Genomic DNA, 16,409 nt, shown 5'->3' on the forward strand with positions numbered 1-16,409 from the left:
GGTTGACATGAGAGGGTGATTAGTTGCCCTCCAATCAGTTTTGACTAGCCTATTAAAAACGGCACTAGACCTTTCAGTTTTCAATTAAATGATCTCTTTTTGTAGTTTCTACGAAAACATTTTCTATGAAAAACCTTATATGCTCCCATGGCATAATCCAACCATTGCCTTGAAGGCTGTGGGGGGGGGGGGGGTTGTTGTTGTCATCCTCAAAGACCTAGTTTCCAGAACTTTCAACATGTTGAACAAAATGGCTGTCTAAAAATTTTGATTGGACGTGTTTGGGAAAATGGTGGGGATGAGAGAGGGTTAGTTGCCCTCCAATCACTTTTGACTATTAAAAAGGGCATTAGCCCTTTCAATTTCCAATTGAATGAGCCCTTTTTGAAGTTTCTACAAAAACCTTATATGCCCCCAGGGCATAACTTATAACCCTTGCCCTGAGGACTCTGAGGTGGGTTGTAATCCTCAAATACATACTTTCCAGAACTTTTAATTATATTGAACAAAATAGATTGCTTAAAATTTTGCTTGCATGCATTTGTGGAAATGTTGAGCGTGAGAGGGGGGTTAGTTGCCTTCCAATCACTTTCGACTATTAAAAAGGGCACTAGCCCTTTGAATTTTCAATTTAGTGAGCCCTTTTTGAAGTTTTTACAACAATGCCTTCTTTAAAAACCTTATATACCCCCAGAATATAACTTACAACCCTTGCCCTGTGGGCTGTGGGGGGAGTGTCATCCTCAAAGACATACTTTCTGGACCTTTCAACTATGTTGAACAAAATGTATATCTCAAAATTTTGATTGGATTTTTTTTGGAGAAATGGTGGGTGTGAGAGGAGGGTTAGTTGCCCTCCAATTACTTTCAACTATTAAAGAGGCCTCTAGCCCTTTGCATTCCCCTTTGAATGAGCCCTTTTTGAAGTTCCTATGGTAAAATTCTACTTTAGCTACTTTTGCCTATCTTAGGGGTTGGGTTAGGAAAATAAACTTTCAGGGATGGGTCTACAGGCTAAAGTATGTCCTGGGAAGGTATTTTGAAGTACCTATCTCCACTCCTTCTCCCTCTAGAGGGTCCTAACCTTAGATGACCCTTAGAAATCTGTGTGTTATAAAAGTGAAACCTTGCAAAATAGATCTTCTGCTTAAATGAAGTACGACAAAATTGTTTCAGCTTTACAACTTTGGTCAATCCCAATTTATAAGGTTTTAAAGATATGTAAATACCTTTCCTAAATTTTGAAAAAAAAACATTGATACAGTATGGCTTAAAATTCTGCTCAAACAAAAGGAATTGCTTTTTCAGAAATAAAACCAGAGAAAAAGAAACTGATAATGAAAATTAAGGTAAAGTATTGTTTTGTCAAAATTTCAATAGGTACAGACCTGTCATGTAGGAAAATTTCATGACTCTCTAGAGAGAGGAGTGGATATAGGTACTTCAAAATACCCTCCTGGGACATACTTTAGCCTGTCAACCCATCCCTGAAAGTTTCATTGGTAAATTTTTACCAAATCATATTATTAACTTATGAATAAAGTAAACATACCACTCAATACCTTTTTTTATGCTCTTTCCAAATACAATAATCATTTTTGTTGGAAATGAATTTTACCCCCACCCATATTTATACCAATTCAGGGTATATATTTGCACATTAGGAGGGTGGGGGTAAATTTTATTTCTGATGTAAATGGGAGGTAAGATTAAACTTTCCCCCACCCCCTAATTAAACTTTCCCCTCATCCCCCTATATATATAGGGGTGGGGGAAAAAATTCATTTCTGACAATAATGATTATTATATTTGTAAAGAGCATAAAAAAAGGCATTGAGTGGTATATTCACTTTATTTGTAAGTCAATAATATGATTTGGTAAAAATTTACCATTTCATTTTCCTAACCTAACCTCTTTCTAAAATAGCCAAAAGTAGAATTTTACTGTTTCTATGACAATGCTTTCTATAAAAAACCTTATTTGCCCCAAGGCATAACTTACAATCTCCTCAAAGTGTCCTCCTCAAAAACATAATTTGAGGAAATGGTGGGCATGAAAAGGGGGTTAGGCTAGTTGCCCTCTAATCATTATCAACTATTAATGAGACCACTAGCCCTTTGAATTTCTAATCAAAAGAGCCCTGTTTGAAGTTTCTACAACAATAGCCTAATTTCTATAAAAACCTTATATGTCCCCAGGGCCTAACTTACAACCCTTGTCCTGAGGGCTGTGTTTCCTCCTCAAAATTATAATTTCTATGTGAAAATCAACTTTGTTGAACAAAATGGGGTAAATATATACCAAATCATATTATTGAGTAACAACTAAAGTGAATATAGCATTCAATGCCTTTTTTTATGCTGATTACAAATAAAATAATCATTTCTATTGGAAATGCCTTTTAGCCCCCCCCCCTATATATGCCAATTCAGGGTATAGGGTAAGACACCCAGTAGTCGGCCACCTGCCTATTCTCAGACAGAATCTTTGATAGGTATGAATCATTGTCCTATTCCCAGCCAAAAGTCTCTAATTCTGGCCACCTGCAATGCATTAATCACTTTAAAAACTTTTTGACATTTAAACTACTCTAATTACTGTATTATACCACCTAGAAACTTAATTTTTGTACCAGTAAATTCCTCAAGGATTTCTTAACAAGTAGGTTACTAATTCAAATAGTTTTGCTTGTACAGCGCTTCCTATTTTTAAATTTACTAAGAAGTGTTAAATATAGAAGTGTCTTCTTATAGTCGGACATATAGGAATCACTCATGCATTTAGTTATTATGCAATATTGCTTTGTTCTGTTCATTGATTTCCTGTTATTGGCTTTTGTCAACCGTCATGAAATGGGTTTTGTCTAATTTTTGCTAGGCTTATAGGCAGAACTTGCTAATTCATCATTTGGTAAACAAAACATTATATTTTAAAAGGTTTATTAATATAACAAATTTAAATTTGATTTTCAGAGAAGATAATAATTCAGATTGGAATTATTGAGAAAAGTGAATATCCTTGTTATTCAATGTGGGCATGTGCGGATCAAGGATTTTTTGGGGGGGGGCGTGGGGGGGGGGGGCAAAATAGGTAGATCCAATAAAAAAAATTATGGGGTGTAAAATAGGTTGATCTGATAAATTTGCATCAGGAGTAAGATTAATTAATGTAAACTTAAGTTAATTAAGTAAATTATGCTCTTTTTTATGCTATTTAAGAATATAATAATCATTTTTGTTGGAAATGAATTTTAGCCCCCACCCCTAAATTAAACAATTCAGGGTATATATTTGCACATTGAGGGGGTGGGGGTAATTTTATTTCTGATGTAAATGAGAGGTAAGTTTAAACTCTCCCCCCACCCTCCTAATGGGAAAATATATACCCTGAATTGGTAGGCCTATATATAGGGGTGGGGGCTAAAATCCCTTAACAACAAAAATGGGTAAATATATACCAAATCATATTATTTAGTTAGGAATAAAGTGAATACACCATTTTATGCATTTTTTTTTGTTTATTAAAAATATAATAATAATTTCTATCGTACGGCCTAAATGAATTTCAGCCCCCCCCCTATATAAACCAATTCTGTTTATATATTTCTAAAGAAGGGGGGGGGCAAATTTTGTTTCTGATGTAAATAAGAGGTAAGTTTTAATTTAATTTTAAGATAAATATTCAGATTGGAATTATTGAGAAAACTGATTTTCCTTGTTATTCAGTGAGGACAGGTGCAGATCAAGGATTTTGTTTTTTTGGGGGGGGGGGGCAAAATAGGTGGATCCAATAAAAAAAATTAGGGGGCACAAAATAGGTTGATCCAATAAACTTGCATCAGGAGTAAGTTGAATTAACGCAAACTTGAGTTAATTAAGTAACTTACACTACTTTAGGCTACACTAGGGTGGGGGTGCGCCCCTTTGCCCCCTCCCTGCTGGATCTGCCACTGAATGAGGGGAACTGGTATTCCCCTGTACAATTTTTTCAACTATTCTATACAAGATTCAAATTAAACTTACCTCCCATTGACATCAGAAATAAAATTTGCCCCCCCCCCTAATGTATAAATATATACCCTGAATTGGCATATATAGGGGGGGGGGCTAAAAAAATGATTGTTAGGCTATTACCTATTTGTAATAAGCATAAAAAAAGGCATCAAATGGTATATTCACTTCAGTTGTTACTCAATAATATGATTTGGTATATATTTACCCAAAATGGCTATCTCAAAATTTTGATTTTGAGATAGCCATTTAGACTCAAAATAGGCTAGGCCTAATACATTTGGCCAATATTGTTCTTTACTTAGGCAGCACTATTGTGCTGCTTATGATTATAAGCAGATGCTTCAAAACATCTTCTCAAGGCATGATCATGATTTGAGTTCATTCCTAAAATTTATTTCTCCTAACTCAACTAGCCTAGCCTGGTTATTTCAAAGATAGCAAAATGCCAACATGCATATTTTACCCATCATCAGAGTGATAACTGCTTATTTTCAGGAGCAGAATATAGTTTTTTGCTTTCTGAATGCCTTCAACACACTGAAAGGGCAATTACTTTTTATTTTCAGAATCTCTTAAACAATTAACAAAAACAAGGCTATTGTCAAGTTTAAATTCCTTTTTAAGGAGACAGGGGCATGCTATTTTGAAGGTGGACAATTCTACTATTAAGTTTTTCAAGCCACAGCATAACCATAATATGCGTATGTTTGTGTAGTTTTTTACATTTTGGGGGGAGGTATAGAGGTTCTAATTTGAATCCCCCAATTTCAACTCCATTTATGGCCTGGCTAATAATAAATAGTCAACTCTCGATAACTCTGGGTAATGATTGGGAGTAAACCGAAAGATAATCCAAAATCCTAGTTAGAAAAAAACTATGTTGAAAAAAAAAAAAAATTTTACCCCCACCCATATATATACCAATTCAGGGTATATATTTGCACATTAGGAGAGTGGGGGTAAATTTTATTTCTGATGTAAATGGGAGGTAAGATTAAACTTTCCCCCACCCCCTAATTAAACTTTCCCCTCATCCCCCTATATATATAGGGGTGGGGGAAAAAATTCATTTCTGACAATAATGATTATTGTATTTGGAAAAAGCATAAAAAAGGCATTGAGTGGTATGTTTACTTTATTTGTAAGTCAATAATATGATTTGGTAAAAATTTACCATTTCATTTTCCTAACCTAACCCCTTTCCAAGATAGCAAAAAGTAGAATTTTACTGTTTCTATGACAATGCTTTCTATAAAAACCTTATTTGCCCCAAGGCATAACTTACAATCTCCTCAAAGTGTCCTCCTCAAAAACATAATTTGAGGAAATGGTGGGCATGAAAAGGGGGTTAGGCTAGTTGCCCTCTAATCATTATCAACTATTAATGAGACCACTAGCCCTTTGAATTTCTAATCAAAAGAGCCCTGTTTGAAGTTTCTACAACAATAGCCTAATTTCTATAAAAACCTTATATGTCCCCAGGGCCTAACTTACAACCCTTGTCCTGAGGGCTGTGTTTCCTCCTCAAAATTATAATTTCTATGTGAAAATCAACTTTGTTGAACAAAATGGGGTAAATATATACCAAATCATATTATTGAGTAACAACTAAAGTGAATATACCATTCAATGCCATTTTTTATGCTGTTTAGAAATATAATAATCATTTCTATTGGAAATTAATTTTTGCCCCCCCCCCCCTATATATGCCAATTCAGGGTTGGGTTAGGCATAGCCTATATAGGGTAAGACACCCAGTAGTTGGCCACCTGCCTATTCTCGGACAGAATCTTTGATAGGTATGAATCATCGTCCTATTCCCGGCCAAAAGTCTCTAATTCCGGCCACCTGCAATGCATTAATCACTTTAAAAACTTTTTGACATTTAAACTACTCTAATTACTGTATTATACCACCTAGAAACTTAATTTTGGTACCAATAAATTGCTCAAGGATTTCTGAACAAGTAGGTTATTAATTCAAATAGTTTTGCTTGTACAGCGCTTCCTATTTTTAAATTTACTAAGAAGTGTTAAGTCTTCTTATAGTCGGACATATAGGAATCACTCATGCATTTAGTTATTATGCAATATTGCTTTGTTCTGTTCATTGATTTCCTGTTATTGGCTTTTGTCAACGGTCATGAAATGGGTTTTGTCTAATTTTTGCTAGGCTTATAGGCAGAAATTGCTAATTCATCATTTGGTAAACAAAACATTATATTTTAAAAGGTTTATTAATATAACAAATTTGTTATTTAAATTTGATTTTCAGAGAAGATAATAATTCAGATTGGAATTATTGAGAAAAGTGAATATCCTTGTTATTGAATGTGGGCATGTGCAGATCAAGGATTTTTTTGGGGGGGAGTGGGGGGGGGGCAAAATCGGTGGATCCAATAAAAAAAATTATGGGGCGCAAAATAGGTTGATCTGATAAATTTGCATCAGGAGTAAGTTTAATTAACGCAAACTTGAGTTAATTAAGTAAATTATGCTCTTTTTTATGCTCTTTAAGAATATAATAATCATTTTTGTTAGAAATGAATTTTAGCCCCCACCCCTATATATACCAATTCAGGGTAGGCCTATATATTTGCACATTCAGGGGGTGGGGGTAATTTTTTTTCTGATGTAAATGAGAGGCAAGTAACTCTCCCCCCACCCTCCTAATGTGCAAATATATACCCTGAATTGGTAGGCCTATATATAGGGGTGGGGGCTAAAATCCATTAACAACAAAAATGGGTAAATATATACCAAATCATATTATCGAGTTATGAATAAAGTGAATAAACCATTTGATGCCTTTTTTTATGATGATTACAAATATAATAATAATTTCTATCGTACGGCCTAAATAAATTTCAGCCCCCCCCCTATATAAACCAATTCTGTTTATATATTTCTAAAGAAGGGGGGGGGGCAAATTTTGTTTATGATGTAAATAAGAGGTAAGTTTTAATTTAAGTTTAAGATAAATATTCAGATTGGAATTATTGAGAAAACTGATTTTCCTTGTTATTCAGTGAGGACAGGTGCAGATCAAGGATTTTGTTTTTTTTAGGGGGGGGGCAAAATAGGTGGATCCAATAAAAAAAATTAGGGGGCACAAAATAGGTTGATCCAATAAACTTGCATCAGGAGTAAGTTGAATTAACGCAAACTTGAGTTAATTAAGTAAATTACACTACTTTAGGCTACACTAGGGTGGGGGGTGCACCCCTTTGCCCCCTCCCTGCTGGATCTGCCACTGAATGAGGGGACCTGGTATTCCCCTGTACAATGTTTTCAACTAGTCTATACAAGATTCCAATTAAACTTACCTCCCATTTACATCAGAAATAAAATTTGCCCCCCCCCCTAAGGTATAAATATATACCCTGAATTGGCATATGTCAGGGGGGGCTAAAATTCATTTCCGATAGAAATGATTAGGCTATTACATTTGTAATCAGCATAAAAAAAGGCATCAAATGGTATATTCACTTCAGTTGTTACTCAATAATATGATTTGGTATATATTTACCCAAAATGGCTATCTCAAAATTTTGATTTTGAGATAGCCATTTAGACTCAAAATAGGCTAGGCCTAATACATTTGGCCAATATTGTTCTTTACTTAGGCAGCACTATTGTGCTGCTTATGATTATAAGCAGATGCTTCAAAACATCTTCTCAAGGCATGATCATGATTTGAGTTCATTCCTAAAATTTATTTCTCCTAACTCAACTAGCCTAGCCTGGTTATTTCAAAGATAGCAAAATGCCAACATGCATATTTTACCCATCATCAGAGTGATAACTGCTTATTTTCAGGAGCAGAATATAGTTTTTTGCTTTCTGAATGCCTTCAACACACTGAAAGGGCAATTACTTTTTATTTTCAGAATCTCTTAAACAATTAACAAAAACAAGGCTATTGTCAAGTTTAAATTTGTAGCAAGGTTGCCTTTACTGTTGGTCCACAAGTTGCCAGCATTTAGATCCATTAGCATTATCCATTAGGTCCCCGCAGCCCGCAAAAATGTGTCATTTTGTACCAAAATTATGTCCATATTGTATCTATAATATGTTCATTTTGAAATTTTAGGAAATAATTCTTTTACGACTTGAAAACCTCTCAAATTGGCCATTTAATATCAAATATAATGAAAAAAGTTATTTAACGCATCTATACAGAAAGAAGTAGTTTGAAAACTCATACAAACAGGTAAACCGAAAGAAACTACTTGTGGGAGCTTAAAGCTCATCTTCCAACGAGAATCCCCCTTGACAGGTATGGTCAGCTTTTCACTTCCTTTGGTAGCTTTTTGTCAAACAGAGTACTACTTGCGTATGTCATAAAACACAATCCAGGAGTCAAGCGGAGGGGAAAATTTTACAGAATGCCAAAAAAATTGGGGGGGGGCTGGAAGACTTGGTTTATAGAAAACACATTTTATTGTATCTAGTGACTTTTCATCTAATAATTCTCGGGTGGTCTCTGGTCCTTTTTGCCTAGGATTGAGTTGGAATATCGTAAGTGCCTTTAATTTCTTATAGGTTTTAGCAATATCCTTGTGTCCTTTTTATTTTGTGGGGTGCACATACATTTTATTGTATCTAGTAACTTTTATCTAAGAATTTTCGGGTGGCCTCTGGTCTTTTTTGCTTAGAATTGATTTGGAATACCGTAAGTGCCTTCAATTTCTTGTAACTTATAATAATATCTTTGTGTTCTTTTTATGGTCCCAGTACCACGGTTATATAGCCAGACCATTGTACCGTTATTTGTTGAGTTCAATAAAAGTAATCATATTTATACCAAATCTCTCTATAACATTATTTATACTTATCATCGATGCCCAGTAGGCACGACTAGTACAATTAGTCACGCAAATCCTAGGCGGAACGCTACCCTAGTACTAATTACCTTAAGACCGAGCCTCGTATCCCCACTGGGGGCCAGAGTAACACCACTTTACTACATCTGGTGGCAGAAGGAAAAACTGGACTGAGGAGACTAAACAAAGTTGTAGATTAAAAACAAAAGGACTTTATCAGAGGGGAGAGCAGAATGACTTCCCTAATAACGGTACTCTAAATTACAAAAATAATACCAGAATACGTGGGAGTTTCCGATGTAGATGGATTCATCGAAAAATTTAAAATTTTGTAACGAATTAATGGAAACATTTGACGATAAGATTAAAGAACAAGGTGTAGTGGCCAGATTAAGAGGGTGTGCCTTAAAATACATTGAATCAATAAAAGACAAAGAGGCGAAGGACATTGACACTCTAATTGAATCATTCAAAACAAAATTCATTGAGACGAGTCTTTCTGAAAAGCTAAGAACTTAGATAGTCAAGTTTAGCACCTCAACCAGTAATCGGGAATATGCGTACTAGGTTTTCGGTCTGTATGCTTGCAATTAAATAAAAGCGAAGGCGATGAAACAATACAAAAAGTACAATTGCACAAATTTACACAAGGGTTACCAAAACACTTCTAAGATTAGTGTCATCTTGGAAGAACAAAAATCTTGAGCCGGCTATTATCTTAGTAGAAACGGATGTAAAAATCGAAGAAATGATGAAAAATTTGAGCAAGTGTCTATAAATAGCACAAAAAAACAAGAAAATGTCAACCATGGAAGGGGGTGAAAGTTTATGGGATTTGGGGAAATAGATCGTGAGCCAAAAAGGTGCGAAGGAGGCCAAAGGTCATCGTTTGTGAAAATAGTTGATCAATTCCACGATCTTGAACCATTAGCGGCCTGGAATTAGACAAACTAAATTCACTCACCACCACCTCATACAAATAGTAGTAGAATAAACTATGAGAGATAAAAGATTTATAGAAATAGTATTATACCCCGTGGGGGGCAGGAAACTGCCGGACAATAAAGGAAAAGATTCCGTTACTGTTAATGCAGCAAACCGAATCACCCTGCAGTAGATTGTTGGCATAGAACACAAAAGGAAGGGCAAGCACAAAATACAAGAAACCAGTTCCGACCACAAGGTGGCAGGAATTTAGGAACGCAGGGAGCAAATAATATTTGGCAAGCACCATATAATATTCCTGAATTTAAACCAAGAAATCAGGCGTACCAATCAGTCATACCAATAGCACTGAAAAATCCCGAGGATCACCAAAATATTTGGCAAAATAACGGTGGGAATTTAGACGAAGAAACCAGCCTATAAGGGTCACCGGAGCTGTACCTTTTCTAAGAACCCCATATAGTTTAGAATGTTGCGATACCGAGAGAAATATTAATCTACTGATTTTATGTTGTTTTAAAACTGAGTGTTTTCGAAATTTACCGTGTTTACTTGACGCAGGTGCTTCAAAGTTCCTAATTAGGAAGGAAGATTTTGGAAGTTTCCTTATAGTGAACAGAATCGTTTTAGCAGATGTCAGAATACCGTGACCTCTGTAAAAAGCCACAAACTGACAATTTTAGGAGAATGTCCCTTAAAATTTAACACAATGAATACTGAAATAACAGTGAGAGCTATAATATTTAAACAGCTACCATTTCCTTGCATCCTTGGAGTGGCCGTAATAGGAAAGTATAGAATCGTATGGGACCCTATTACCAATAGTGTTACTATAACAAAGCCAAAAGCAACTGGTGGACACGTTTGCCTAAAAGCGGATAATAGAAGTGACGACCCCAAATATGATTTAAATTTAGACACGAGAATTACCATTGAGGGAGGAACCACGGATCAAGTCGTAGCGTATAATTGTAATTTTTCAACGTTGGAACGCAGCTATTACTTCTTAAAAACAACCCCTAGTGATACTAGACTTTTGTGATTATAATAATCATAGTAACAACTTCTACAGAGGAGGGACACCCAGCCTCCCAGTGCTTAGGGCCGATGGGTAAGGAAGTGAGTCGGTAAAATCATGGCATGAACGCCATGGTTTTTTCAATGCCACCAAAATTTTGTTCGGTTAAACAAAGAACATGAAAATACTGACGCATAATCAGAGGCAACGCTATAGCGTTGCCTATAGTAAAGGCCATACGGCTCCAATGTTTTATTACTTATTTATTCATTATTATTATTTTTCCCAATAGGTACTTCATATGGGAGGGGTCGTCGTATAAAGTTCAGAGGGGACTCATTCGATTGTAAATCGAGAGTTCTAGTGCCCTTTTTAAGGGTCAAAAGTGATTGGAAAGCAACTAACACCCCTTCCACGCCCGCCACTTCCCCAAACACATCCAATCAAAATTTTGAGATAGCCATTTTGTTCTATGTAGTTCGTTTCCAGATGGAAATTATGTTTTTGAGGAGGACGCTCCCCCCACAGCCCTCAGAACACGGGTTGTAAGTTATGCCCTGGGGGCATCTAAGGTTTTTATAGAAAGCTTTGTCATAGAAACTTAAAAAAGGACTCGATTGAAAATTATACAATGTTTGAAATAGCCTTTTCATTAAAAAATAGTTCAATGGTCAGATAAGAAAAACTTCTGTGTCGACACAAACCCCCAAGGCCCGGAGGCAGGCGTTGTAAGTAATGCTCTGGGAACATATATAATGCTTATGGAAGGGATACTCGCATAAACTTCGGAGAGGGCTCATATGATCGGAAATTGAAAGTTGAGTTCACTTTTAAAGAGTCAAAAGATATCGGAGGGCAACTAGCCCCCCTCCATGCCCTTCTTTCTTCAAACCCCTCCGATAAGAGATTTGAGATAACGATTTTTTAAAAAATAGTCCAAAGATCATATGATGGAAACTCCGGGGTCGACGCAACCCCCCAGGGCCCAGAGGCAGGCGTTATAAATAATGACCTGGTGGCATATATAGTTCTTATGGAAGGAATACTCGTATAAACTTCGGAGAGGACTCATATGATTGGAAATTGAAAGTTCCCGTTCACTTTTTAAGAGAAAAAAGAGAACAAAGGGTAACTACCCCCCCCCTCCATCCTCTACGTCCTATTTACCTCAAACCCATCCGATAAGAAATTTGAGAGAACCATTTTTTTCAAAACGGTTCAAGATCATATAACGAAAACTCCGGGGTCGACATAATCCTTCAGGGCCCGGGGTAAGCGTTTTAAGTTATGCCCGGAGGGCATATACAGCTGTTGTGGAAAGAATGCTCGTATAAACTTCAGAGAGGAATCATTTGACCGGAAATTGAAAGTTCCAGTTCAGTTCTTAAGAGTCAAAAGAGATCAGAGGGCAACTATCCCCCCAAACCCCTTTTCCCCCAAATTCATTCGATAAAAATTTTGAGATAGCCAGCTTATTAAAAATAATTCAAAAGTCAGATAAAAAAACTCCGGTGTCGACACAATTACAAAGGGCCCGGAGGCAGGCGTTGCAAGTTATGCCCTGGGGGAATATACGGTTCTTATGCAAGGGATGCTCGTATAAACTTCAGAGAGGGCTTATTTGAATTGAAATTGAAAGTCCTAGTTCAACCTTTAAGAGTCAAAAGAGATCGGAGGGCCCCTAGCCCCACCTCCACCCTTTTTTTTCCCAAACCCATCCGATACAAATTTTGAGATAGCCATTATTTTAAAATAGTTGAAAGGTCAGATAAGAAGAACTCTGGTGTCAACACAACCCCCCAGGTCCCGGGGGGCAGGCATTGTAAGCTTTGTCCTGGGGCCGTGTATTGATCTTATGAAGGGATGCTCGTATAAGCTTCAGAGAGGGCTCATTTGAATGGAAAATAGAAGTTCTATTTCATTTTCTTACAGTAAAAAAAGATCGAAGGGCAACTAGACTTTCCCGCCTTCCACGCCTTTGGGTTTATCGGATGGATAAACCAATCAGATAAGAATTTGAGCTGACCATTCTGTTAAAAATAGTTCAAACATTAGGTATTAAAACTCCAGGGTCGACAATCCCCCCCAGGGCCTAGGGACAGGCGTTGTAAGTTATACTTTGGTGGTATATATGGTTCATATAGAAGGAATGCTCGTATAATCTTCAGAGTGGTCTCATTTGATTGAAAATAGAAAGTTCTAATTCACTTTTAAAGATTCAAAGAGACAGACGGACAATTAACCCCCCCCCACGCCCTTTTCTCCACAACCCTCCGATAAAAATTTTGAGATAGCTATTTTATTAAAAATAATCCAAACATCAGATAATAAAAATTCCGAGGTTGACAAAAAAACCATTTTGAGTTGAATATGCAAATCAAACTTGAAACGAACACAATTCAGTACAAACAAGAGTTTGGGTCTCGCCTCCTTCTCTCACTGTAAAAGTCTAAAACCTACTGGGTCATTGGCACTTTACTGAAAACTATATGTGTCTTGAACAATCTTGGAAAGTATAAACAACATCAAATTGAATATTTGATGTATATTGATATTAATTGTTGAAAGATTCATTAATTCAGGAATTTATTTCACTGTAATTTTATTTTTATTCTCAATGTTGTAAGAACTGGAAAAGAAAATATTTTTAATATAATTTGTTTTAAGTTAAGCGCCAATGACGCAGTAGGCTTTTGGTTTTTATTTACAGTTAGAAAAGGGGGAAGTATCCAAATTCCAAACTTTCCAAACTCTTTGTAGTGAAACTATATTTGTCTTGAACAGCTTTAGAAAGAACTAATAAATTAAACTGAACATTTGATGTATAATGATATTAATTGCTGAAAGCTTATCAGTTCAATATTTTACGGTAATTTTAATATTTATTTTCAATATTAAGTAAAAAAGAAAATATTTGTAATAAAATTGCTTTTCAGTAAAGCGCCAATGACGTGGTAGGTTTTAGACTTTTACAGTGAGAGAAGGAGGCGATACCCAAACTCTTGTTTGTACTGATTTTTGTTGGTTTCGAGCTTGATTTGCATATTCAATTTAAGTTTCACTCGTTTTAAGATTTATTTATTCATTTACATTAAGATATATTTTGTGTTTGTTGGCATTTATTTTTAATTTAATTTCTGTTCGTTTTAAGTTTCATTTATACTTCAATAGCGAAATATATTTTTCGTTTTAAGTTTGATTTTCATATTCAAGCTAAGCATTATTTTCTTTAAGATCTATTTATTCAATTATATTATTACTTGTTGTATGTTTTTTCTAGGATTATTTATTTAATTTCTGTTCGGTTTGGGTTTCATTTATTCTTTAATTGTAATTTCTGGTTGTTTTTAGTTTGAGTTTTAACAGGTATTTGTATCTGCTGAGCTTAAATTTAAAATGGCCTTTACTTTTCTTTGAAAAACTTATTTTTCAGAAAGTTTCTTTTAATTAATCTACAGAAACCTCAAACTTGGTTGATAAACGGAGCAGTTTATCGACTCCTGTCGTGATTTTATGGATGGTGCCACAAAGAGCAAGAAAACACAGACATGACATATGCCAGAATATCAATCCCAGTCGGTAAATGCAGTAGGTTTCCGACTCATTTAGTTTAGTGATTTTATAGATTGCGCCATAGTTTTCCAATCGGTTAAATAAAGACCACGAATATTCTGATATGACATCTCAATCTAGGTTGATAAATGCAACGGTTTTACCGACTTGCGTCGTGACTTTACGAACGGTACCAAAACTTTTCATTCTCGTGCTGTGATTTCTTCTTCTTCTTGTTTGGATTAATATGGAGACTCCTTCCCATAATTTCATCACCAGAATCAAATTCCAGGCCCTGCGGTGTGTTGCTACAGCTAGGTCCGATCTCTGTGTCCAGTTTTACCAGGCTGAGGTCAAACCCATTACACCACTACACGACTAGTGCAGTGATTTTACGAATGGTACTATTATTTTAAATTCGATTAAATAAAAAAACGTGAAAACAACGTATTGATATCTACCAATATGTCAATCCTGGTTAATAAATGCAGCGGTTTTACCAACGCATACGCATGCCCTGATTTTATGGATCGCACCACAATTTTTCTTTCGGTTAAATGAAAAACCCGAAAATACTGACATGATATCTACCAAACTTCCGATCTCAGTCGGTAAATGTACTGGTTTTATTGACTGAGAATAATGGGCGAAAACTTTGTTCGGTAGAAAGTAGTACCAGTTACTAAATAATTTCTTAGACCACACTGCTTTTCTATTTACAAAAAATTAAACAAGAAAAACGGGTTTTAATTTCTATAAAGCAGTGAATACAAAACACTTAATTAAACAAAAATACTCCGAATATTTCGGCCCCACATCCGGGAGACTTTCTCAACGAAAAAAAAAACTTCTTACATCAACATAAAAAACATAAAATATCTTTTATATAATAAACATTATTATAATGTTTTATAAATTATTTATAAATAGTGTAGATGATTTAAGACTAGGGGTAGTGAATATTTTAAAAAATTTTGGTAGTTATCAAGAAAACGCTAAGAACAAAGATATTAAAGTTTTAAAAGATTTAAAAAAAGATGATTCTCTAATAATAACGAAAGCGGATAAGAGCAATACAGTAGTAATCCTAGAAAAAGATGATTATGATAGTAAAATAGAAATAATTCTAAGTGATGCTTCAACATATAAAAAACTTAACTCAGACCCAACTGAATTGTATGTTAAAAGATCAAGAAGAGATTTAGAAGACCTTAAAACAAATGGAAGCATCACACCCCAGATGTATCACAAGTTCTTTCCAAGGGGATCAGTTAGCCCTAGAATATATGGTTTGCCAAAAATACATAAAACAGGCATCCCTTTAAGACCTATTGTTTCAACAACCAATTCACCAACGGTAAAAAATTGAGAAATGGGTAGCAATGACACTTAAACCATTATTATATCTCCAAAATTCGTATATAAAAAACTCAGAATTTTTAAAAGATAATCTTATAAGTGTAGAAATATCAGAAGACTCTAGATTGTTCAGTTTTGATATAAAATCCGTGTATACATATATTCCTTTCGATAAATCGTTTAGTATTTTATCCAAAAAACTTGAGGAACGTAAAAATGAGATAGAAAAATTATCTTCGGGAATGGAACTGGAAACTATATTAAATTTACTCAGAATAACTAGCAGGTATACTAATTACTTCACGTTTAGAGATAATTTTTACCATCAAATTAGGGGATTGGCAATGGGAGGGCCTTTAAGTCCGTTGTTAGCAAATATTTATGTAGAATATGTAGAAAATCTAGCTATAGAAACATATTTTTTAAAACCTAAATTTTGGTGCAGATATATGGATGATATTTTAGTTGTTTGGAATTATCGGGAATCACAAATTGAAGGCTTTTTGGAACATTTAAATAATTTGGGAGGAGAGTTAATTTTTACAATTGAAAAGGAAACAGATAATAAGTTACCGTTTCTAGATGTTTTGATCAACAGAAATAATAACGAACTACCGTTTTCAATTTACCATAAACCGACTAATAACAACCGTTATTTGTCTTTCGCATCAAATCATCCGTTCAAAGTAAATACGA

At 35.1% G+C, this 16,409-nt stretch overlaps 1 protein-coding gene across 2 annotated transcripts in view; it reads right to left on the bottom strand.

The window, feature by feature from the left end:
• mei-41 (ATR serine/threonine kinase meiotic 41) overlaps nucleotides 1-4,617 on the bottom strand; it is a 137,668-nt gene extending 133,051 nt beyond the window's left edge. Inside the window, exon 1 of one of the 2 annotated variants that reach the window (XM_089094682.1) lies at nucleotides 4,568-4,617. The gene's annotated coding sequence lies outside the window, so the exon portion shown is untranslated. Of the gene's footprint in view, nucleotides 1-4,477 lie in introns of both variants that reach the window. The other variant, XM_089094681.1, reaches the window with a different exon arrangement.
• Nucleotides 4,618-16,409: the final 11,792 nt, after the last annotated feature.

The sequence above is a fragment of the Artemia sp. Qi Xiang Cuo genome, chromosome 9 (genome assembly GCF_049724085.1).
Source record: "Artemia sp. Qi Xiang Cuo chromosome 9, ASM4972408v1, whole genome shotgun sequence".
Classification (NCBI taxonomy): Eukaryota; Metazoa; Arthropoda; class Branchiopoda; order Anostraca; family Artemiidae; genus Artemia; species Artemia sp. Qi Xiang Cuo.